Consider the following 26,541-nt stretch of genomic DNA (forward strand, 5'->3'; position numbering starts at 1 on the left):
TTTTGCCACCAAAGTGGATAACCTCACATTTATCCACATTGTTACGGTTACAGTCTATAAGTCATTGGTGAGGCCGCATTTAGAATATTGTGTTCAGTTTTGGTCAAGTTACAGGAAAGATTTATGAGGATGTTGCCAGGACTCGAGGGCCTGAGCTGTAGGGAGAGGTTGGGGCAGGCTAGGGACTTTATTATTTGGAGCGCAGGAGGATGATGGGTGATCTTATGTGTGTAGAATCATAAGAGGCATAGATCGGGTAAATGCATGGTCTTTTACCTAGAGGACAGAGGTTTAAGGTGAGAGGAGAAAGAATTAATAGGAAACTTTTTTACACAAAGGGTGGCGAGTGTATGGGACGAGCTGCCGGAGGAGGTCGTTGAGACAGGGACTATCATAACATTTAAGAGACATTAAAATTGATACATGGATAGGAGAATTTGTAGGGTGTTTAAGAAGGAACTGTAGATGCTGGAAAATCGAAGGTAGACAAAAATGCTGAAGAAACTGAGCGGGTGCAGCAGCATCTATGGAGCGAAAGAAATAGGCAACGTTTCGGGTTATGGGCCAAGCATGGCAAGTGCAGATGGAGGCATGTTAGTCGGTGTGGGCAAGCTGGGTGGAAGGACACTGGGACGCTATGCTCGGCGAGAGAAGTTGTTTGTAACACAGTGTAGAATGCGCGGAGCAGTCACTACCCACAATGTGCTGCAGGCAGTGAAGTTAGTGGCACTCATGGACTAAGTGATGTTTCCTCCCTCACTAGATCTCAGTTTTGCCAGCGCTTGCATGGAGTTCTACATGAGCTCTGACGACACAGAGATGGAGTCCAGCGTGTGTCCAGGCAGCAGCTCGTGGACCGGCAGCCTGAGTAAACGGCAGCATCTCCCCCACAGCGGACACGTCTGTGAGATGGTGGCCCGCAACTTCCGCTTGAGGGACAAGGCCCTGCTCCTCAACACATTTGAACTCCAGCCGTCCAGTTTCAATGGAGTGCGGCCGGATTTTGGCAAGAAGCTGCAACAGTGCGAGTCGGCGTGTTGCCGTGGTTACTACACCGTCACCATTTTAGGTAAGGACAACGTACGTAGCAAGGCTCCAAAATATTCAGAGGATCCTCCCTCAACCTACCCTAACCATGCAGGTACAGCAGGCAGTGAAGAAAGCCAATGGCATGTTGGCCTTTATAACAAGAGGAATCGAATATAGGAGCAAAGAGGTCCTTCTGTAGTTGTACAGAGCCCTAGTGAGACCACACCTGGAGTATTGTGTGCAGTTTTGGTCCCCTAATTTGAGGAAGGACATTCTTGCTATTGAGGGAGTGCAGCGTAGGTTTACAGGGTTAAATCCCGGGATGGCGGGACTGTCATACGCTGAGAGAATGGAGCGGCTGGGCTTGTGCACTCTGGAGTTTAGAAGGATGAGAGGGTATCTTATTGAAACATATGAGATTGTTAAGGGCTTGGACACGTTAGAGGCAGGAAACATGTTCCCGATGTTGGGGGAGTCCAGAACCAGGGGCCACACACAGTTTAAGAATAAGGAGTAAGCCATTTAGAACGGAGACGAGGAAACACTTTTTCTCACAGAGAGTGGTGAGTCTGTGGAATTCTCTGCCTCAGAGGGCGGTGGAGGCCGGTTCTCTGGATACTTTCAAGAGAGAGCTAGATAGGGCTCTTAAAAATAGCAGTCAGGGGATATGGGGAGAAGGCAGGAATGGGGTACTGATTGGGGATGATCAGCCATGATCACATTGAATGGCGGTGCTGGCTCGAAGGGCCGAATGGCCTACTCCTGCACCTATTGTCTATTGTCTATTGTCTAATTGGCTGGGTCTGAATGTAAATTGTCCCTAGTGTGTGTAGGATAGTGTTAGTGTGTGGGGATCGCTGGTCGGCACGGACTCGGTGGGTCGAAGGGCCTGTTTCCACACTGGTTCTCTAAACTACACTGAACAACTGCAGCAACTCTACCACCAAGATATATAGAGAATTAAAGTAGGGTTTAATTGTCTGCATTATCAATATCTGAAGTAGAATGTGGCTGGTTACATGAACACCCAGAATTGTAGCAACATGACCAGACTCTGACTCAAACGCAGCCTTCATTTAAACAGGTTTTTCTTGACTTGATCGCTCAGCAATTTTTGCAGCCAGAAGCTGAACTCTGCAGTTCTGAGAGAAAAAACATCTCCAATCTTGTCTCCGGTAATTGATCCGAGGGCAGAACGAAGGTCTTAGGAAGAAGGGATAAATCGTCACTTGTGTTTCTGGTTCCTGCCTGGTACAGAGCGGCTGGGTGTGGGCAAAATAAATAGAAAGCAACTGCAGGTGCTGCTTTATAGCAAAGATAGACACAGAGTGCTGGAGTAACTCAGCGGGTCAGGCAGCATCTGTGGAGAACATGGATAGGTGACGTTCCATGCGGGATCCGCTGTGGGAGGGTGGGGGGGGGGGGGGGGGGGGAGGAGCTGGCGTGCTTTGTAACTTTACAGATGCTGCCTGACCCGCTGAGTTACTCCAGCACTCTGTGAAACGTCACCTATCCATGTTCTCCACAGATGCTGCCTGACCTGCTGAGTTACTCCAGCACTCTGTGAAACGTCACCTATCCATGTTCCCCACAGATGCTGCCTGACCCGCTGAGTTACTCCAGCACTCTGTGAAACGTCACCTATCCATGTTCTCCACAGATGCTGCCTGACCCGCTGAGTTACTCCAGCACTCTGTGAAACGTCACCTATCCATGTTCTCCACAGATGCTGTCTGACCCGCTGAGTTACTCCAGCGCTTTGTAAACCAGCATCTGCAGTTGCTTGTGTCTCCTTCGTAGCTCACCCACGCACCATAAGAATAAGCCTCACCGCACACCGGGATCTCAGTCCGCTGACAGAAGCAACTCACAAAGAAAGCCTGATCTTTGCAAGATTTTAAGCATAAAAATGTCTTAGTGACTGTCCGTCAGCGTTGCCTTGCCGCACAGATTGGAAGTCAGAGAGTTGCAGCAATCAGTGGTTGGGGATAAAATGGCCATTTATCATCCCCACAGCCTCCATCGACAGGGCTAAAATAAGTCATGGATTTTCCCTCAGGCTCAAATGATTTGCCTGTTAATGTGAAGTGACGGGTGGAGAAAAGCGGAGTTTCACACCTTCTGCCGCTACAATATGAGCTTGGCTTTGGAGAACAGAAGAGCCATTATTTCATAAAAATGCAAATAATGATTAGCTGACGGGTCTTTCTTGCAGGAAAATCTGATCACAGGGCGATAACACAATAATAAGAGACAGTGCTTGTTAGTGCAAGTCATCATTTAACCCCTCAGGGTACAATCCCCACAGCAAAATGCTGACTTCACAACTCTGCATTGCAGAATATCTGCCATTTGATAGTTGAGCCCACTTCTACACAGCAAGAAGCAACCATTCATCAAGCATCCAGCTCTCTCTCTGCCTCCAACGTTTGGAGGAAACTTTAAAACAAGGTTCCGTCTATCTGCCTGTTCAGATGGGTATGTCCCAAAAATAAATATGTCATGGAGTCAGACAGCAGTGAAACAGGCCCTTTGGCCCAACTGTTCCATGCTGACCAAGATGCCCCATCTAAGCTCGTCCCATTTGCCTGCGTTTGGCCCATATCCCTCTGAACTTTGCTATCCATTTACCTGGTCAAATGGGGGTGGGAGATTGCAACCTTCACGTGGTCCGCCCTGTTTCAACGAATGCAATCCACCCGGTGTGCACAATCAAATAACATCAACTAGAACAAGTTGTCCTTCAACTTTAGGCTGTGCACACCGTACGAAAGAAGAAGAAGTACTGGTCAAATGTCCTATAAATGTTGTTATAGTCCCAGCCTCAACTACCTCCCCTGGCAGCTCGTTCCATAACCCACCACCATCTGTGTAAAAAAGTTACCCCTCGGATTCTCATTAAATCTTTCCCCTCTCACCTTAAACCCATGTCCTCTGGTTCTCGATTCCCCTAATCTGGGTAAAAGACTCTGTGCATTCAACCTTATCTGATCCCCTCATGATTTTATACACCTCTATAAGATCACCCCTCACCCTGCTGCGCTCCAAGGAATAAAGCCCTAGCCTTCCCAACCTCTCCCTGTAGGTCGAATCCTTAGTTATAACATATACTATTGGGGGAGTGCAGTGTAGGTTCACCAGGTTAATTCCCGGGATGACGGGATTGACATATGTTGAGAGAATGAGTCAACTGGGCTCGTATTCACTGGAATTTAGAAGGATGAGAGGGCTTCTTATAGAAACATATAACATTCTTAAGGGATTGGATAGGCTAGATGCAGGAAAAATGTTCCCGATGTTGGGGGTGTCCAGAGCCAGGGGTCACAGTTTAAGAATAAGGGGTAGGCCATTTAGGACTGAGACAAGGAAAAACCCAGAGAGTTGTGAATCTGTGGAATTTTCTGCCACAGAAGGCAGTGGAGACCAATTTACTGGATGTTTTCAAGAGAGAGTTAGATTTAGCTCTTAGATCTAAATGAATCAAGGGATATGGGGAGCAGGCAGGAACAGGGTACTGATTTAGGATGATCAGCCATGATCATATTGAATGGCAGTGCTGGCTCGAAGGGCCGAATGGCCTACTGCTGCACCTTTGTCCATGCTTCTAACATGAGATTCCGCCTAAAGTTCTTCCTTCACCTGGAGACGTGCACCTCTCTATTTATCCATTGTTGCTCGCACAGAACAGTCTGTAATTTTCTACAGTGTATAACAAACAATGTGTTTCAGAACTCCATTGCAGGTGATAGACTCCTGACTGATATCCACAATAAACCCACTGACTCCCAAGGCTATCTGGACTACACTTCTTCCCACCCTGCTTCCTGAAAGGACTCCATCCCCTTCTCCCAATTCCTCCGTCTACGCCGCATCTGCTCCCAGGATGAGGTGTTCCACACCAGGGCATCGGAGATGTTCTCATTCTTCATGGAACGGGGGTTCTCCTCTTCTATTATAGATGAGGCTCTCACCAGGGTCTCTTCTGTACCCCGTGACTCTGCTCTCACTCCCCATCCCCCCACTTGTAACAAGGACAGAGTCCCCCTAGTCCTCACCTTCCACCTACAGATAATCCTCCAACATTTTCGCCACCTCCAATGGGATCCCACCACTGGCCACATCTTCCCATCTCCTCCCCTTTCGGCTTTCCGCAGAGACCGCTCCCTCCGTAACTCCCTGGTCAATTCGTCCCTTCCCACCCAAACAACCCTCTCTCCTGGCACTTTCCCCTTGCAACCGCAGGAAATGCAACACTTGTCGCTTTACCTCCCCCCTCGACTCCATTCAAGGACCCAAGCAGTCTTTCCAGGTGTGGCAGAGGTTCACCTGCACCTCCTCCAACCTCATCTATTGCATCCACTGCTCTAGGTGTCAGCTGCTCTACATCGGTGAGACCAAGGGCAGGCTTGGCGATCGCTTCGCCCAACACCGCCGCTCGGTTCACATTAACCAACCTGATCTCCTGGTGGCTCAGCACTTCAACTCCCCCTCCCATTCTGAATCCGACCTTTCTGTCCTGGGCCTCCTCCATGGCCAGAGTGAGGACCACTGTAAATTGGAGGAGCAGCACCTCATATTTTGCTTGGGCAGTTTACACCCCAGCGGTATGAACATTGACTTCTCCAATTTCAGGTAGTCCCTGCTTTCGCCCTCTTTCCCCTCCCATTCCCAGCTCTCCCACAGCCCACTGTCTCCGCCTCTTCCTTTCTTCTTCACGCCCCCCCCCCCCCACCCTCACATCAGTCTGAAGAAGGGTCTCGACCTGAAACGTTGCCTATTTCCTTCGCTCCTTAGATGCTGTCTCACCCGCTGAGTTTCTCCAGCATTTTTGTCTACTTTTGTTTTCAGAACAAGATTGGAAGTGACATATTTTCTATGAAACATATTACAGAATGCCATAAGGTGCTCTACAAGTACAAGCTTTAGTTTATTTATTAGTTTAAGAGCTACTGAACAAGAAATCTAAGTAGGGCATTTTGTTTGTCATACAGATTTCCAGTTAGTCTGGAATCCTGCACAAACATAAGCTGATCCACAATGCTATTGCCCACACCTTAGTCAGCACCCACTTGCCTTCACACTTGGCTATCATTCCACACTCTGTCTCCACCCAAAACATTCATACCTCTAGTTTCCCTCTCCCCTGACTCTCAATCTATAAAGGGTCTCGACCTGAAACCAGAGATGCTGCCTGACCCGCTGAGTTACTCCAGCACTCTGTGAAACGTCACCTATCCATGTTCTCCACAGATGCTGCCTGACCCGCTGAGTTACTCCAGCACTCTGTGAAACGTCACCTATCCATGTTCTCCACAGATGCTGCCTGACCCGCTGAGTTACTCCAGCACTCTGTGAAACGTCACCTATCCATGTTCTCCACAGATGCTGCCTGACCCGCTGAGTTACTCCAGCACTCTGTGAAACGTCACCTATCCATGTTCTCCACAGATGCTGCCTGACCCGCTGAGTTACTCCAGCACTCTGTGTGTGTATGTGTATTAACCAGCACCTTCAGTTCCTTGTTTCCACATTAACACCTACATTCTGAATTTGTCATCTTCCATTTCAAATCGCTCCCGGTCTCCACACAACCTTCTCATGCAGCTTCCTACCACCTGAGTCATTTATTTCTTGCTCTCACAGTTTTAGTCTAGTTTAGTTTATAGAGATACAGCGCGGAAACAGGCCCTTCAGCCCACTGATTCTGCACCGACCAGCGATCCCCGTACACTAACACTATCCTACACACACTAGGGACAATTTACATTTATACCAATTAACTTACAAACCTGTACGTCTTTGGGGTGTGGGAGGAAACCGGAGATCCCGGAGAAAACCCACGTGGTCACGGGGAGAACGTACAAACTCTGCAACGACAGCACCCGTTGCCAGGATCAAACCCGGGTCTCTGGCACTGCAAGCGCTGTACGGCAGCAACTCTACCGTTGTGCCACCATTCCTGAGCATCATTCATTTTCTTTGCCTGGACATTGGTGCCTGTGTCTATGCCTTTAGTAATGGGAAGAGTTTGGGAGATCTGCGCTTGTTTTCTCTGCAGCTGCCCGAGACGGTAAAAGGGAAAATTTCTCCCCAACATTATATTTAGTTAAATGTGAAACATAAACAGAACTAAAGAGATTTATAATCCAGAATGACACGGCTGAATTTAGTTGTATTTCCCCATCTACAACAATAATGAATATTAGCACAAGGAACTGCAGGTGCTGGAATATTGAGCAAAACACAAAGTGCTGGAGGAACTCAGCGGACTTAATGGACAGACATAGAAACATAGAAAATAGGTGCAGGAGTAGGCCATTCGGCCCTTCGAGCCTGCACCACCATTCAATATGATCATGGCTGATCATCCAACTCGGTATCCTATACCTGCCTTCTCTCCATACCTCTTGACCCCTTTAGCCACAAGGGCCACATCTAACTCTCTCTTAGACATGAAAACAATTAGTAGGTTATATAGTCATAGAGTGATACAACGCAGAAACAGGCCTTTCGGCTCAACTTGCCCACACCGGCCAACAATGTCCCAGCTACACTAGTCCCACCTGCCCGCGTTTGGTCCATATCCCATCCAAACCTGTCCTATCCATGTACCTGTCTAACTGTTTCTCTAACGTTGGGATAGTCCCAGCATCAACTACCTCCTCTGGCAGCTTATTCCATACACCCACCACCCTCTGTGTGAAAAAGTTACCTCTTGGATTCCAATTAAATCTTTTCCCCTTCACCTTAAAAGTTCCTGAATGAGTATGGGATAATGTGCCTCCTTTCAGGCATCTGTGTCTAATCATTTAATGAGCACGCTGACAGAAAGCACAGGGTGAAGTCTCCCTGTAATATTTGCAGCAGTACCTCCTGTGGCAGTACAAAGCCTGGTTTCAGTGGGGTTATTGATAGGGAACATTCCCCCACACACATTACTTTTCTCATCGTGTGGATCGTCAATGAGCCATTCAGCGACATGGCTTCATTACTCTTGATAACGATCTGATGCTCACTGCATTAGAGAATCACTTTAGTTCATGGCTGATCTTTATAACATTGCAGTTCACAATCCATTGAATGATACACTTGATTTAAAAAGGCAATTACAATATTAATATAATTGGTTACTTCGCACCTTCCAATATATTTAACAAGTCAATCGTTACGTTCAATATTGTCTTGTAGATGCATGGAGACAGAGGGAAAAAGAGATCCGATTGAGATGCACAAGTGCCAATCAACTTGTTTTAGGTGTAAGGGCAATTAGTTCCTTGCATCAAAGGATTAGACACAGGATACAGAAGTGATTTGTCTGCTACAATTAATCAGCTAAATGCATGTTGCAACAGCTTTCCAAGCGTTAAAATAATCAACATTTTGTGCAACTTCTCAAACACTTCCAGAGAGACGTCCTCGAGTGATTCAGTGAAAAGTGGACGTGGATGGGGCCATGATTGCTTGGATTAGACCAGGGGTTGGTGAGGTGGGGATTAGACCAGGAGTTGGTGAGGTGGGATTAGACCAGGAGTTGGTGAGGTGGGATTAGACCAGGAGTTGGTGAGGTGGGATTAGACCAGGAGTTGGTGAGGTGGGATTAGACCAGGAGTTGGTGAGGTGGGGATTAGACCAGGAGTTGGTGAGGTGGGATTTGACCAGGAGTTGGTGAGGTGGGGATTAGACCAGGAGTTGGTGAGGTGGGATTAGACCAGGAGTTGGTGAGGTGGGGATTAGACCAGGAGTTGGTGAGGTGGGATTAGACCAGGAGTTGGTGAGGTGGGGATTAGACCAGGAGTTGGTGAGGTGGGATTAGACCAGGAGTTGGTGAGGTGGGATTAGACCAGGATTTGGTGAGGTGGGATTAGACCAGGACTTGGTGAGGTGGGATTAGACCAGGACTTGGTGAGGTGGGATTAGACCAGGAGTTGGTGAGTGGGGATTAGACTAGGAGTTGGTGAGTGAGTGGGTGCAGGGAATGGGAACATTGACCATGTACACAAATTGGAAGCTTGTGACACATGGAGCCCCAAAGGGATAGGTCCGAGAGACATCATTTTTAGAGTCATAGAGTGATACAGCGTGGACAGAGGCCCTTCGACCCAACTTGCCAACATGCCCCAGCTACACTAGGCCCACCTGCCTGCATTTGGTCCATATCCAAACCTAACCTATCCATGTACCTGTGTAAATGTTTCTTAAATGTTACGATAGTCTCTGCCTCAACTACCTCCTCTGGCAGCTCGTTCCATACACCCACCACCTTCTGTGTAAAAAAGCTACCCCTCAGTTTCCTATTAAATCTTTCTCCCCTCACCTTAAACCTATGTCCTCTGGTTCTCGATTCACCTACTCTGGGCAAGAGACTCAGTACCTCTGCCTGATTTATTCCTCTCATGACTTGGTACACCTCCATAAGGTACACCTCCATAAGGCCACCCCTCATCCTCCTGAGCTCCAAGGAATAAAGCCCCAGCCTGCTCAACCTTTCCCTAAACCTCAGGCTCTCGAGTCCTGACAACATCCTTGTAAAATTCTCTCTGTTTTTATGAAGTGATGCAGTGAGATGGTGCTGTACTTGCTGCCAAAATTACGTTGGGTGGCAGAGAAAGCGATGTAAATGAAAGAAATATGTTGACAAATAAACTTGAACCTTGATAAATGAAGTGAGTTCACCAAACTGTGGAGGGCTGGAGTTGAGGGTGGGGATCGTTGAGGCTGTTCACCTCAACCTAGAAAGATAAATGGGAGTATTTACCACAGAGCGGGGAGCTGTAATGTGCAGACGGACTGTGAGATTTAGGGCTCCCAGTACAGAAATCACTAAAAGCTAGTGGGTAGGCACAAAAAAATAATTAAAGGCTAATGGAATATTGACCTTTATCTCAAGGGGCTGGGAAGAAAAGGAGAATAATTTACATTGCATCAGGTTAGGTGCGGAGTGCTGAATCAGTGTGGGGGTTTGGACCGTGAGTTTCAGAATGGCACACGGAATAAACAGGTTGATTATGAGGGTAAATGACAATATAAAAGATAAAGATGATCTAGCCACCCTGATTAAAGGATTGCTTTTCATGGAGGAATCCAGGCCTTTCCTCAGATTGTACCTCTTCCTTACGCAGTATGGGGATCATTTACAGTGCTATGTTAACCTATAAACCCGCACGTCGCTGGGAATCGTGCGTAAGTCATAGGAGCAGCAGTAGGCCATACGGCCCATTGAGTCCACTCCGCCATATGAAAGGAAACTGGAGCATCCAGAGGTAAGTCAGACAATCACAGAGAGAACTTGCAAACTCCACAAAGAAAGCATCCGAGGTCAGGACTAATCCCAAGTCACGGAAGCTGTGTGGCAGCAACTCTAGAAGCTATTGTACCAGGCAGGTGGAATAGGGAAGAAGATATCTCGTTGAGTCACCACACTCTGTATCAAGTGATACTGATAGCCAGCCTTATCAGGTAAGGTTCCATTACATCTGCTTGTTATTTATATCCCCTGTATCACGGGACAGAACCTGCATGTCAGTCATGTGTGGTGACTCCACTCAAGGTGCCCGCTTTCACATTTTTAAGTTGATGGTGAAGGAAAATGAAAGCAAATTGTTGGCTGTGAGGAAGGGTTCAAATACAAATGGAGCTGGAAAGGGTGGGGAGAGGATGTAATACCATATTGCCAGGGTTGAATGGCTTGGGCTCTTTGGAGAGGTTGTGCAGGCTAGGAGTTAATTCCATGGAGCGCAGGAAACTGAGGGGTGATCTTATAGAGGTGTACAAAATCACCAGCGGAACAGAGAGAGGGTCAATGCACACAATCTTTTACCCAAAGTAGGAGAACCAAGAACCAGAGGACATAGGTTTAAGGTGAGAGGAGAAAGAATGACCCCTCAGCAGAAGTGTCCACGTGGCAGGGCTGGAAACTGGAAGTATCCTGAGCTAATTCTGCTACCACCATCATCTATTGCAACAAGTGATGGCTCCCACTGATTGTCGCCGGAAGCCTGTGTCCTTGACAGCGAGGCCAACATTTGTCACAAGACGGATACGAAAGGAGAGGAAAAATAATTAATAGGAACCTGAGGGGCAACGTTTCAACACAGTAAATGGAACGAGCTGCCAGAGGAGGTAGTTGCGACAGGCACGAAAACAACATTGAAAAGACATTTGGACAGGTACATGGATAGGAAAGGTTTAGAAGGATATGAGCCAAACGCAGGCAAATGGGACTAGTGTAGATGGGGCATCTTGGTTTGGACGAGCTCACTGTGCTGTTGCATGTGTTACAAATAAACCACAATTGACTATTGAAGGCTGTCAGAGACATTGTTTTTCAGGGAAAAAGATTGAGAGATACGGTGGGTAACTGAACAACTGGTGAAGAGTTTTAGTCTAATCAGGTTGTCCAAAAGCTCAAAACCCACATCTAGTAGCCCAGAAGGTACTGGAATACTCAACAACTCTGCATGTTTCTGTGAAGAGCAAAAACACAGGCTTCTCGGTAACTAGTGATCAGAAATAGAATGCTTCCAGGATAAAGTCAGATAAACCGCTTTAGTTCAGTTTGGTTTAGTTTAGAGTTACAGTGTGGAAACAGGCCCTTCAGCCCACCTAGTCCGCATTGACAAGCACTCACCCCGTACACTAACACATTTGGGACCATTTACAATTCTTACTGAAGCTAATTAACCTACAAACCTGGCCATCTGTGGAGCGTGAGAGGAAACCAGAGATCCAGACACCAGAGATCTTGGAGAAAACTCACGCAGGTCACGGGGAGAACGTACAAACTCTGTACAGACAGCACCCGTAGTCAAGATGGAACCCGGGTCTCTGGCGCTGTTGGACAGCACCTCTACCAATACACCATTGTGCTGCCCTGAATCTAAAACCAGAGGACATTCGTTTAAGGTGGGAGGGGAAAGATTCAATAAGGACCCTAACAGTAGGTTGTAAAATGTAGAGGAGGGATGGGGAGAATGAAAGGGGTCAGGGGTTATGGGGAGAAGGCAGGAGAATGGGGTTAGGAGGGAGAGATAGATCAGCCATGATTGGATGGCGGAGTAGACTTGATGGGCCGAATGGCCTAGTTCTGCTCCTATCACTTATGAAAGGAGCAGTCAGTGATGTGATGGAATGCGGAGGGAAGGTTGACGGACAAGGGTGTGATGGAGCTGGGTACAAGGGCCAGTGAACAATGACAGGCATATCGGAGGAGTAGGAGGGGGTCAAGCGGTGAGGAAGATGCGGTGAGGACAGGAGTATTGTGTGCAGTTTTGGTTCCCTAATCTGAGGAAGGACATTCTTGTTATTGAGGAAGTGCAGCGTAGGTTCACAAGGTTAATTCCCGGGAGAGTGGGACTGTCATATGCTGAGAGAATGGAGCAGCTGGGCTTGTACACTCTGGAGTTTAGAAGGATGAGAGGATATCTTATTGAAACATATGATTATTAAGGGTTGGTTTGGACACGCTAGAGGCAGGAAACATGTTTCCGATGTTGGGGGAGTCCAGAACCAGGGGCCACAGTGTAAGTCTAACTGTTACTTAAATGTGTAAGAAGGAACTGCAGATCCTGATTTAAGAATAAGGGGTAAGCCATTTAGAACGGAGACGAGGAAACACTTTTTCTCACAGAGAGTGGTGAGTCTGTGGAATTCTCTGCCTCAGAGGGCGGTGGAGGCCGGTTCTCTGGATACTTTCAAGAGAGAGCTAGATAGGGCTCTTAAAGATAGCGGAGTCAGGGGATATGGGGAGAAGGCAGGAACGGGGTACTGATTGTGGATGATCAGCCATGATCACATTGAAGGCTCGAAGGGCCGAATGGCCTACTCCTGCACCTATTGTCTATTGTCTGTTGTCTAGGAGCTGGACATAAATAGGAGTCGCCAAATAAAACCTGGTTATTCTGAGAAAACAATGCTGAGGCCTGGAAACGTGGGATACGTACATGGATGGAATGAAATTGTTGAATTAAATGTGAGATGCAGAATGGTTGAAGGTGTGAAGTTATAAGTGAGGTGTTGTAAGTTGTCAACGAGCTTCGCTGAACAGATGGCCAAGCACACTGGGACTTGGATAGAGAAGTAAAGTAACAGGCAATTGGTGGCTCGTCATCACACTTGTGGATTTAACAGATTTGTTATTCAAAGCTGTCACATCAACTACATTTGGTGTCCTCAAGGGGACCATAGTGTTCACTAAGGGGCAGAAGGTTCTGGTTAAATTACTGCTCTGCCTGGTTAGTGTTTGGGACCCTAGATAACAGGTTGGGATGCATCACAGCTTGGTTTAGGAACAGATCCATCCAAGGCTGCTGGAAATTGCAGCGAATTGTGGTCGGAGCCCAGACCATCACACAAACCGACCTCCCTTCCATTGACTCCATCTACACCTCACGCTGCCTCGGCAAGGCCAGCAGCATCATCAAGGACCAGTCGCACCCCGGCCACTCCCTCTTCTCCCCTCTCCCATCGGGCAAGAGGTACAGAAGTGTGAAAACGCACACTTCCAGATTCAGGGACAGTTTCTTCCCAGCTGAGAGGCAACTGAACCATCCTACCACAACCAGAGAGCAGTCCTGAACTACTATCTACCTCATTGGTGACCCTCGGACTATCTTTGATCGGACTTTGCTAGCTTTACCTTGCACTAAACGTTATTCTCTTATCATGTATCTGTGCACTGTGAATGGATCGATTGTAATCATGTATTGTCTTTCCGTTGACTGGTTAGCACGCAACAAAAGCTTTTCACTTACGCTTATGTCTCAGTACATGTGACAATAAATGAAATGAGGTAGCAAGGTGGTAAAAGGATTGGTGTTACGTTGCCAGTGGTTGCCCAGGGAGGTCCATCTGAAGTGGAGTGGGCATTAGTAAATATAGGAGAGTGTACCAGAGCATCCTGGAGGGAACGGTCCCATCAGGATGCTGAATGGGAAAGATGTCCCTGATGGTGCGATCATTCTGAAGGAGCTAGAACAGTGTGGAGGATCATCCATTAAATGTTAAGACCTGTGAGGAGGGAGATATGAGCACAAGTAAAGCGCTGGAATTTAATACAGAGAAGTGTGAGGCATTGCATTTTGGGACATCAAACAAGGGCAGGACCTACACAGTGAATGGTAGGCCTCTGGGTAGTGTTGTAGAGCAGAGGGATCTAGGAGTACAGGTGCATGGTTCCTTGAAGGTTGAGTCGCAGGTAGATAAGGTGGTCAAAAAGGCTTTTGGCACTCTGGCCTTCATCAGTCAGAGTATTGAGTATAGATGTTGTGAGGTCATGCTGCAGTTGTATAAGACGTTGGTGAGACCGCATTTAGAGTATTGTGTTCTGTTCTGGGCACCATGTTATAAGAAAGATTTTGTCAAGATTGAAAGAGTTCAGAAAAGATTTACGAGGATGTTGCCAGAACTAGAGGACATGAGCTATAGGGAGAGGTTGAGTAGGCTGGGCCTCTATTCTATGGAGTGCAGGAGGATGAGAACTGATCTTATAGAGGTGTATATAATCATGAGAGGAATAGATCGGGTATATGCACGGAGTCTCTTACCCAGAGTAGGGGAATCGAGGACCAGAGGACATCGGTTCAAGGTGAAGGGGAAAAGATTTAATAGGAATCTGAGGGGTAATGTTTTCACACAAAGGGTGGTGGGTGTATGGAACAAGCTGCCGGAGGAGGTAGTTGAGGCTGGGGCTATCCCAACGTTTAAGAAACAGTTAGACAATTACATGGATAGGACAGGGTTGGAGGGATACGACAGGTGGGACTGGTGTAGCTGGGACATGTTGGCCCCTGTATGCACGTTGGGCTGAAGGGCCTGTTCCCACACTGTATCACTCTATGACTCTAAAACCCTGGTGTTGGTCCAGTGAGGAGGGAGAGAAAGAGGGTGGCAGCAGAAATGCAGGAATCAAATAAACATGTTGAGGATAGACACACAAAATGCTGGAGTAGCTCAGCAGGTCAGGCAGCATCTGTGGTGGTGGGAGCCTGGAACACACTGATGGTGGTGGTGGTAGAGGCAGATACGATAGTGGTGTTTAAAATACTCTGAGATAGGCACCTAGAACTGCAGGGATTAGAGGGATATGGATCATGCACAGGCAGATGAGATCATATTTGACACAAACACTGTGGGCAGAAGGGTTCGTTTCTGTGTTGCACTAAACATCCTTTGGAATATCAACCAATATCCATTTGTTTCGTTCTAGCAATTCGAAGCTCATGAGTACTTCAATTCCTCCCTCTGGTCGAGTAATACTTACTAGCGATCGCCACATACACTAGCTCTATACTACACACTGGGGACGGTTTACAGAGGCCAATTGACCTATAGACCCACACATCTTTGGAGTGTGGGAGGAAACCAGAGCACCCGGAGGAAACCCACACGGTCACAGGGAGAACGTGCAAACTCCACACTCACACAGCACCCGAAGTCAGGATGGAACCCAGGTCTCTGGCTGGGCCACTGTGCTGTGGAGGAGTGCACAAAGTGGGCCAAATGCGGGCAGGTGGGACTACCGTAGATGGGGCATCTTGGTTGGCGTGGATAAGTTGGGCTGAAGGGCCTGTTTCCGTGCTGTGTGACTCTTTGACCTGCGAGGTCTCCAAGTTGCATGTCACAGACCAGTGGTCTAACTGTTTGTCCCAAAGACTTCATAACATGCTGAGACCAGGAATGCTGTACCCGTTGCTGTGATTAGTTACAGGACTAGGATTCTGCTGTGCCCGATACTTGCTCTTCCAGAACGTGGAGCCCTCTTGAGATGTCCAGATTACACAGAGGGCATAATCAGAAAATGTACAATGGATTCAGTGAAAGTGAAGATGGTTGTCACTGGAGGTGAGTCTCTTTACAAAGCATGTTTCCAAAGCATCCTAAAATGTTCAAGTTAAATTGACTCCATTTTAAAATTTGACAGACCATTCTTCAGCATCTTGAACATGCTTCCTGGGGTGATGGTTGGAGGCAAATACGATAGTGGATATGATTTTTGGAAAGGCACATGGATATGCAGGGACATGGATTGATATGGATCATGTCAAGTGTTGGTCTTGGCATCATGTCCGCCACAGATATTGTGGGCTGAAGGGCCTGTTCCTATACTGGACTATTCTATGTTCTTTATCCCCCTTACTGCTGTCAGCTAGCACATAATGCACAGAAGATATGAACACTGCCCAGGCCATCATGGGCTCTGACCTCCCCACCATTGAAGGGATTTACCGTAATCGCTGCCTCAAAAAGGCAGCCAGCATCATCTTGCAGTCTTTTGCAGTCTTTTCTGCTCCTGGGTGTTCAAGTTGCCGAACCAGGCCACGATGCAACCAGTCAGCATGCTCTCTACTGTACACCTGTAGAAGTTCGAGAGAGTCCTCCTTGACATACCGACTCTCCGTAACCTTCTCAAGAAGTAGAGGCGCTGATGTGCTTTCTTGATAATTGCATCAGTGTGCTGGGTTCCTACACTGTACAAATGCTAGAAGCAAATAAAGCAGCTTTGGTGGTCTCTCATTGTTTTCCACCACGCTATCCAGTGGCCCACACAGTGAGTCAGTACAAACAGTCACGCAGGCTGCTCCAGAAGATTAAGGTGCATTCCATCTTGAGTTGGTCGAGTGGATTCAAAATGGGCTTGGTCTAGAAAACAGAGGGTGCTGGAGGGGTGACTGCGTTGACCAGTGGTGTTCATCGGATAATGGGATGATGTTTCTGCTCTTTAGTTTAGTTTAGTTTAGAGATATAGTGTGGAAACAGGCCCTTCGGCCCACTGATTCCACACTGACCAGCGATCCCCGCACATTAACACTATCCTACACACACTGAGGACAATTTACACATACACCAAGCCATTTAACCTACAAACCTGCAAGTCTTTGGAGTGTGGGAGGAAACCGAAGATCTCGGCGAAAACCCACAAGGTCAATAGACAATAGACAATAGGTGCAGGAGGAGGCCACCCGGCCCTTTGAGCCAGCACCGCCATTCAATGTGATCATGGCTGATCATCCACAATCAGTACCCTGTTCCTGCCTTCTCCCCATATCCCGACTCCGCTATCTTTAAGAGCTCTATTGGGGGGAGAACATACACCCTCCGTACAGACAGCACCTGTAGTCAGAATCAAACCCGTATCTCTGGTGCTGCAAGGCAGCAACTCTACCGCTGCGCCATCGTGGCAGCTCTGTGAATGTTAAATGACTTGCCATTTTACATTGAGAAAGCAATGAGTGCAAGCATGGCAGGACCTAAAACATGGAGGGACAAGACATGCAGAGTCTGAAAATACAAAATGTAGACATGAAGAATTAGAAGGTAGTTATTAGATGGTAAGTATGAGTTCTAAATGACTATATCTGGTTGTGAACGGTTGTGAACACAAAGAGACTGAAGAGAGCCTGCCCCGCAGAGTTACTCCAGCATTTTGTGTCTATCACAAAGAGAGGTGCTTTCCAAACAGTCCAAAGACGTACAGGTTTGTAGGCTAATTCACTTAGTAAAAAAATTATAAGTTGTCCCTAGTGTGTGTAGCATAGTGTTAGTGTGCGATGATCGCTGGTCGGCACGGACTCAGTGGGCCGAAGGGCCTGTTTCTGTGACTAATCTCTAAACTATATTAAATTAAGAGAGGTGAAGGCTTCTGTAATTTTGGGGTTTTGGGATCGCAGAATCTGTTACGATGCGTTCCAACTATACCCGACCTTACTCTAATAAAATCTTGCCAAATGGTGGCCAACCTCTGTGTGCTGGTCCCAGAAGTAGATCTGCAATCAGGCATTACAATCCCTCCACTCTTTTAGACCTCTGCTCCCACAGCAGCTGTAGACAGCTTGAGTGTGATCCTGGACAGTCATTCTGCTTTTAGATTAGTTTAGTTTAGAGATACAGCAGGTACATGTGACAATAAACTAAACTTGACTAAACTAAACTAAACTGAAACTGAAGGCTGTGAACATCCTGCTCCCACCCTTAGGTGTGTAGAATGGTTGCTGCTTCTGTGCTGGAAGGGATCGTCTCAAACCACGGGTGGTCTTTCATCAGGACACATGAGGGGATAAAGTATGGGTGAAGGGGATGTATAAAGTAGCATCGCACACACGGGTAACAGCCTTTCATTTACAATTTCATTCACCGAGGGAAAGATGGCGATTGTCACCTGACCACTCCAAGCCGCGGGAGTTTCGACTGCCCCTACGCGGGAGTTTCGAATTCCCCGACGCAGGAGTTTCGATTGCCCCGACGCGGGAGTTTCGACTGCCCCGACGCGGGAGTTTCGAATTCCCCGACGCGGGAGTTTCGACTGCCCCGACGCGGGAGTTTCGACTGTCCCGACGCGGGAGTTTCGATCGCCCCCACGCGGGAGTTTCGACTGCCCCGACACGGGAGTTTCGACTGCCCCGACGTGGGAGTTTCGACTGCCCCGACACGGGAGTTTCGATCGCCCCGACGCGGGAGTTTCGACTGCCCCGACGTGGGAGTTTCGACTGCCCCGACACGGGAGTTTCGATCGCCCCGACGCGGGAGTTTCGATCGCCCCGACGTGGGCGCTTTGACCGCTGGCTGCGGGAGCTTTGATCGCCCCGACTGCAGATGGTTCGACTCCTGATCGTGGGAGAATAAAAAGGGAAGAAGTTTGGACTTTTCTGTCTTCCATCACAGTGAGGATTGTGGGGAATCCGCTGTGGTGGATGTTTATGTTAATTTTTATATAGTTGTGTGTCTTGTTGCTTTTTGCTGTATGGCTGTATGGTAATTCGCACATCACTGTACCTTAATTGGTGCACCTGACAATAAACAGACCTTTGAAACCTTTGAGTCTCATGGGCTTGAGATGATGACACTGTACTTTCCAGCTTCAATATCCATTAGTTTTGAGAATGGTTCTACGTTGGATGATTTTTCTCCCTCCCTTCCCCTGCCCTCACCACAGGTTCTGCTGACAGCAGCGTTTTGTGACAAAGATTTATACGGGGTCATTTGCAGGATTTCAGACGATTGGGAGGTGGGATTTCTCCTGCTGACTAGGCTGACGTGAGCTGCAGTGTGGGACAAGTGGTGGGCCCCACTGCATTAACCCTTCCCCCTCACCCTACAACTAGATTTTTATTTCATTTAAACATCATGAGATTATTTTTTAAATGAGTTGAATTTGGATTTGTAAAGCCACAGGACTGACCAGAGACAAGGGGAGCTGATGGCCTGAGAATGATGTTGCCATGAGTTTCGTTCTGAAGTTAAAGTTAAAATGCAAGGAATCTGAACTTAGTTTTAATTTTAGAGATACAGCGTGGTAACAGGCCCTTCGGCCCACCGAGCCCGCACCGACCAGTAATCTCCTGTACACTAATTCTACCTTGCACACTAGGTGCAATTTACAGAAGCCAATTAACCTACAAACCTGCAGGTCTTTGGAGTGTGGGAGGAAACCGGAGAAAACCCACGCAGGTCACAGGGATAAACGTACAAACTCCGTACAGACAGTACCCGTAGTCAGGAATAAACCCGAGTCTCTGGTGTTGTAAGGCAGCAACTCTACTGCTGAGCCACTACACTGCCACTGTTGAATTTTCCAACATACATCATGTTTTTTGTGCATGCTGTAAACACTATCCAGGCTGTCATTTCACAGCGTGTGGATGTTCAGGAAATATACAGGCAGCCTGCAGCCTGATTCACTGACAATAGAAGGATATCTACACTGGGAACGGAACCTATCGCTTCCACTCATCAACCCCAACTGTGCGATCTGATCCATGTCTACCTGATTAATGTTCTGCTGTCCTTCTGCAGACTCCAACTTTAACCCCACACCTGGACAGTGAGAGAGGTCACCAGACACAAGCAGGTGGCAGCTATATTCAATGGGCAGATCAGCATCTAACCCGAGCCCTAACCCTGAGTGTAACTTACTGTTCATAGGTGAAACGGGTAACAGTTCAGAGTCAGGCTGACAGGACACCTCAGCAACATCACAAGGGGAGACCAGTCCATACACATTAGCAGACACTTCCAGCAACACGGGATCCAGTCCCTATAGGTCGTGGGCCTAGAAACAAACATAAGTTCAAGTTCAAGTTTAAGATTCAAGAGAGTTTATTGTCATGTATCCCTGATAGGAAAATGATATTCTTGCTTTGCTTCAGCACAACAGAACATAGTAGGCATGACTACAGGACAGATCAGTGTGTCCATATACCATTATATAAATATATACACACATGAATAAATAAACTGATAAAGTGCAAATAAACAGATAATGGGTTATTAATGTTCAGAGTTTTGTCCGAGCCAGGTTTAATAGCCTGATGGCTGTGGGGAAGTAGCTATTCCTGTACCTGGTTGTTGCAGTCTTCAGGCTTCTGGTAGGTAGCAGGGAGATGAGTGTGTGACCAGGATGGTGTGGGACTTTGATGATACTGCCAGCCTTTTTGAGGCAGCGACTTTGATAAATCCCCTCGATGGAAGGGAGGTCAGAGCCGATGATGGACTGGGCAGTGTTTACTACTTTTTGTAGTCTTTTCTTCTCCTGGGCGCTCAAGTTGCCGAACCAAGCCACGATGCAACCGGTCAGCATGCTCTCTACTGTGCACCTGTAGAAGTTAGAGAGAGTCCTCCTTGACAAACCGACTCTCCGTAATCGTCTCAGGAAGTAGAGGCGCTGATGAGCTTTCTTGATAATTGCATTAGTGTTCTCGGACCAGGAAAGATCTTCAGAGATGTGCACGCCCAGGAATTTGAAGCTCTTGGCCCTTTCAACCATCGACCCGTTGATATAAACGGGGTTGTGGGTCCCCATTCTACTCCTCCCAAAGGACATAAATTGTGACATAAGTGACATAAATTGGTCAACCAGGCGTAGGAAGAGAGCAGAGAGGAAATAAATTGAAGCATTACAGACGCGAAAGCCCAACGGCCTTATCCGAGCATAAGATCAAACCTAGGGTGGACCCTGACTGAATCCTACAAATCTACAGAAGGGCAAGTGTAAAAGCGAGTAGATTTGGACGAAGGTAATGAAACCGTGGTCCAAACCAAAGTGGCAGTACATGGTGAAAAGGAATCTCCAGGGAGAGATAAGAGGCCCTTTTGCCCCACTGTCCAATAAATGATAATCTAACCCTACTGACACTGACTATGACTCTAAACCCCCAGAATTCATCCCAGTATGGAAGAAGGCCAAGACAAGACAGGAGACAATCTCAGGGGAAAAAAGGGAAGGGAATTTGATGGAGTCAATGGAAGGGAGGTTGGTTTGTGTGATGGTCTGGGCTGCGTCCACAATTCTCTGCAATTTCTTGCGATCTTGGATGGAGCTGTTCCCAAACCAAGCTGTGATGCATCCCGATAAAATGCTTTCTATTGCGCATCTGTAGAAGTTGGTGAGAGTTGTAGGGGACATGCCAAACTTCCTAAGCTTTCTAAGGAAGTAGAGGCATTGGTGTGCTTTCTTGACCATAGCTTTGATATGGGTGATCCAGGACAAGTTGCTGGTGATGCATCCCGATCAAATGGTTTGGGTCGAGATCCTTCTTATCGACCCAAAACGTCACCTATTCCTTCTCTCCAGAGATGTTGCCTGTCCCGCTGAGTTACATTTTGTGTCTATCTTTGGTGTAAAACAGCATCTGCAGTTCCTTCCTACACCGATAAAATGCTTTCTATGGCGCATCTATAGAAGTCGTCTGATAGACACAAAAAGCTGCAGTAACTCAGCGGTTCAGACAGCATCGCTGGAGAAATCTCTGGGCTTGTACACTCTGGAGTTTAGAAGGATGAGAGGGCATCTTATTGAAACATATAAGATTGTTAAGGGTTTGGACACGCTAGAGGCAGGAAACATGTTCCCGATGTTGGGGGAGTCCAGAACCAGGGGCCACAGTTTAAGAATAAGGGGTAAGCCATTTATAATGGAGAAGAGGAAACACTTTTTCAGACAATGGTGAGTCTGTGGAATTCTCTGCCTCAGAGGGCGGTGGAGGTCGGTTCTCTGGATGCTTTCAAGAGAGAGCTAGATAGGGCTCTTAAAGATAGCGGAGTCAGGGGATATGGGGAGAAGGCAGGAACGGGGTACTGATTGGGGATGATCAGCCATGATCACATTGAATGGCGGAGCTGGCTCGAAAGGCCGAATGGCCTACTCCTGCACCTATTGCCTATTGTCTATTGAAAAGGAATAGGTGAGGTTTCGGGTTGAGACCTTGCTTCAGACTGAAGTTGCCTGTCCATTCCCTCCACAGATGCTGCCTGACATGCTGAGTTCTTTCAGCACTTTCAGGCGTTTGACTCAAGATTCCGGCATCTGCAGTTCCTTGTGTCTCCTCCAGCACTTTTGCGTTTTACATAAATAAATGTTCAAATGTTCAAGTGCCTAGGGGCTGAATTCACAATTATTTTATGTTGTACAACTGCTGCCTAGGTTACAATCAGGGCTATTGATTCTTGTAGCAGCAGAGCAGCATGTTGAGAATATCTTCCTCAGCATATAACGGAGTCTCTGTCACCGACCGTCCTAATTAGTTCTTACTAAATGGGGGAGTGTTTTATAAAGTGGAAGCCTAACAATTGGCATTCCTGTCAAACGTGAGATCTCCCTGTCAGAACCTCTTTTAGTCAGAAGCTGCCCTAATGACGCCAATGTGGTTGATGTTGAGTGAATTAACTTTAAAAAAATGGTTGACAAAGTGCCCACAAAATAAGCTTGTCAGCAAGATTGAAACCCACAAATGTAATGGGTCGGTGATATGGTGACTGATCAAGCCACAGCCAACCCCATGAGCTGATGTGTGCAGAGACTACCTCAGTAATGCCAGATGCAAATCTGAAAATTGGGAAGCACTACGATGCAGCGGTTCTTACTGCTGCCTCACACCTCCAGTGAGCGCAGGTTCCATTCTGACCTCGGATACTGTCAGAGTGGAGTGTGCACGCTCTCCTGTAGTATCAAGGGTTTTGACTGGTTCTCTGGCTTCCTCCCACGTCCTAAAGATGTGCTGGTAGAATTATTCATCACTGTACATAGAGCATGGAAACAGGCCCTTCGGCTCAATTTGCCCACGTCCACCAACATGTCCTATCTACATTAGTCCCACCTGCCTGCTTTTGGCCCATATCCATCTAAACCTAGCCTACCCATGTACTCCTTGAAATGTTTCTTAAACATTGTGAGTACCTGCCTCAACTACCTCCTCTTTTGGCAGCTTGTTCCATACATGTGTGAAAACGTTACCCTTCAGTTTCCTATTAAATCTTTCTCCCCTCACCTTAAACCTGTTGCCTACATTACACTTTCAAAGCAGCCATCTCTGTGAGGCAAAGTGGCCATCTCTGTGTGGCAAGGTGGCCATCTCTGTGTGGCAAGGTGGCCATCTCTGTGTGGCAAGGTGGCCATCTCTGTGTGGCAAAGTGGCCATCTCTGTGTGGCAAAGTGGCCATCTCTGTGTGGCAAAGTGGCCATCTCTGTGTGGCAAAGCAGCCATCTCTGTGAGACAAAGTGGCCATCTCTGTGTGGCAAGGTGGCCATCTCTGTGTGGCAAGGTGGCCATCTCTGTGTGGCAAGGTGGCCATCTCTGTGAGACAAAGTGGCCATCTCTGTGTGGCAAGGTGGCCATCTCTGTGTGGCAAAGTGGCCATCTCTGTGTGCAGCCACAGGACACATGCAAGGTACTCAGTTTAATATTTCTCCTCTGCTTTTACCACGGAGAAAAACATGAAGGTCACAGAACTTGGCAGTTAATGGGCATGGTTTGTGAACAGGCCGTGTTATGTTCAAGGAGGCACTGGACATCCGAGGGTGCTCAAAGGTAGATAAATCACCCGGGCCTGATCAGATATATCCAAGGACTCTATGAGAAGCTAGAGTAGAAATTACAGGAGCCCTGGCTGAGATATACGTATGGATCATCATTAGACACAGGTGAGGTGACGAGAGGGTGAATAATATTGTGCCTCTATTTGAGAAGGGCTGCAAGGAAAAGCCTGGGAACTACAGACCAGTGAGCCTAACATCAAGGTGGGTAAGTTACTGGAGAGGATTCTGATGGATAAGATATATACGCATTTGGAGAGACAAGCTGATTAGGGATAATCAGCATGATTTTGTACATGGGAGGCCGTCTCTTACAAATCTGATTGAGTTTTTTAGAGTTAACCAAAAGCCTTATTTGTTGCCGATATAAACTTCTACAAGTCCTTTGATAAAGTTCCGCATTGTAGGCTGCTCTGGAAAGTTAAATTGCCTAGTATACAGGGAGTTACAATGTGTTGCAGAAAACATTTTATAGGGATGTATCACAGCATAGCTCAATCCAAGACCACAAGAAACTGCAGAGAATTGTGGACATAGCCCAGACCATCACACAAACCAACCAACTAATCTGAGGACACTGTGGGAAGCTAGAATACTGGATGTTGTTAAGCTAGAAAGAGGACTGAGAGGATTTACAACTAACTGGGTACTGATTGGGGATGATCAGCTATGGTCACATTGAATGGCGGTGCTGGCTCGAAGGGCCGAATGGCCTACTCCTGCACCTATTGTCTATTGTCTAAACTTTCCTGCAGTAGGAACTTTTCCTTCTAAACCCATCTTATTCATATACCTGTCTCATGTTTCTTAAATGTTGCCATATTCCCAGCCTCAACTATCTCCTCCAGCAGCTCGTTCTATACCTCTGTGTGAAAAAGTTACCTCTCAGGTTCCTATTAAATCTTTCTGCCCTCACCTTAAACCCATGTCCTCTGCTTCAGAATTCCCCTACTCTGAGTAAAAGACATCTATCCTGCCTGTTCCTTTCATGACTTTGGACACCTCTATAAGATCACCCCTCATCCTCCTGCCTGAAGCATAACTGTTGGATCCTCCCCCTCCCCAGCCTAGAGGAGAGGTCCTCGACCCTGACCTGGGCAGCTACACAAGCCTTTGGTTCTCCTCAACACAGCAGAACATTGCAAGAGTCCACCCACTATGGCTACGTTGTCATCTCACTTCCTCCTGGCCCATGGTGCTATGGACAGTTTACACATCCTCCCCACAGTCTCCAGCCTCATGGAAACAAGCAGCAAGATTGCCACATCTATTGGACAAGGCTCTGATTTAAGTGACAAGTGATGTGTTGAAAGAGCTGGAAAGAGTACAGTTACAAGGATGTTGCCAGGACATGAGGGCCTGAGCTGTAGGAAGAGGTTGGGCAGGCTTGGACTCTAAGGAATAGAGTACAGAGCAAGGGTTCCCAACCTGGGGTAAATTTACCCCCAAGGGGGTAAACTTCGCTGACCCAGGGGGTAAATGTGTTGATTCTGGATTTGTACATATTTTTTCTCATTGTCTGACTGTGTTTGGTTCTGGTATACCGGTATCTGTTCATCATTAGTTGTTCATAAATAAGTGAATGAACATTGTTATGTGCTATTAAAGTTGCCTGGGGTAAGCGGGATGAAAAAGGTTGGAAACCCCTGGTACAGAGAAATGAGGGGTGATCTTATAGAGATGTGTAAAATCATGAAGGGAATAGATAGGGTAAATACACAGTGTCTATTTACCCAGGGTAGGGGCATCAAGAACCGGGGAACATAGGTTTAAGATGAGAGGGGAATGATCTAATAGGAACCTGAGGGGCAGCTTTTTCACACAATGGATGGTGGGTGTATGGAACGAGCTGCCAGAGGAAGTAGTTGAGTTTTGGACCTCTACATGGATTGGAAAGGCTTAGAGGGGCCAAACACGGGCAGGTGGGCCTAGTGTAGATCTTTGTCAGCATTGGTAGGTTGGGCCGAAGGGCCTGTTTCCGTGCTGCATGACGCTACATGGAGAAATCTGGGAAAACAGGGACAAGGATTGCTGGGGCCACACAATGAAAGCATCCACATAATCTTCCACATTCTTTACGAGAATCTTAATCTTGAGAATTCTTTATGAGCTCCCACATTCTTTAAGAGAATTATCCCAGGAATGAGTGGGTTTAACATATGATGAGCATTTGTCGGCACTGGGCCAGTACTCACTGAAGGATGAGGGGCGAACCTCATTGAAACTTACAGAATAGTGAAAGGCCTGGATAGAGCGGATGTTTCCACTAGTGGGAGAGTCTAGGACTAGAGGACTAAAGCCTCAGAATATAAGGACGTCCTTTGGGAAGGAGATGAGGATAGTCAGAGGGTGGTGAATCCATGGAATTCTTTGCCACGGCTGTGGAGGCCAAGTCAATGGATATTTTTAAGGCAGAGATAGATAGATTCTTGATTAGTACGGGTGTCAGGGTTTATGGGGAGAAGGCAGGAGAATGGGGTTGAGAGGGAAAGATAGACAGCCATGATTGAATTGCGGAGTAGACTTGATGGGCCGAATGGCCAAATTCTGCTCCGATTGCATGAATAATTTTCCGGATGGCAATCAAAGTGCATTGCTATTCTAACATATTCGTCATTTGTTGCAGTTTAATGTAATTGGCCTGGGGATTGGATTATGGTTTGGTCTTTCTGTTAGTTTGAGTGACCCAAGCTGCTGAAATGCAACCTACA

The 26,541-nt window shown here is 47.2% G+C and overlaps 1 long non-coding RNA gene across 1 annotated transcript; it reads left to right on the forward strand.

The window, feature by feature from the left end:
• Nucleotides 1–650: 650 nt before the first annotated feature.
• Nucleotides 651–9,802, forward strand: LOC116971763. Its single transcript, XR_004411620.1, has 3 exons — nt 651–1,069; nt 9,715–9,721; nt 9,792–9,802. It is a non-coding gene; the product is annotated as an uncharacterized LOC116971763 (long non-coding RNA).
• Nucleotides 9,803–26,541: the final 16,739 nt, after the last annotated feature.

This window comes from Amblyraja radiata, chromosome 4 (genome assembly GCF_010909765.2).
Source record: "Amblyraja radiata isolate CabotCenter1 chromosome 4, sAmbRad1.1.pri, whole genome shotgun sequence".
NCBI classification, from domain to species: domain Eukaryota; kingdom Metazoa; phylum Chordata; class Chondrichthyes; order Rajiformes; family Rajidae; genus Amblyraja; species Amblyraja radiata.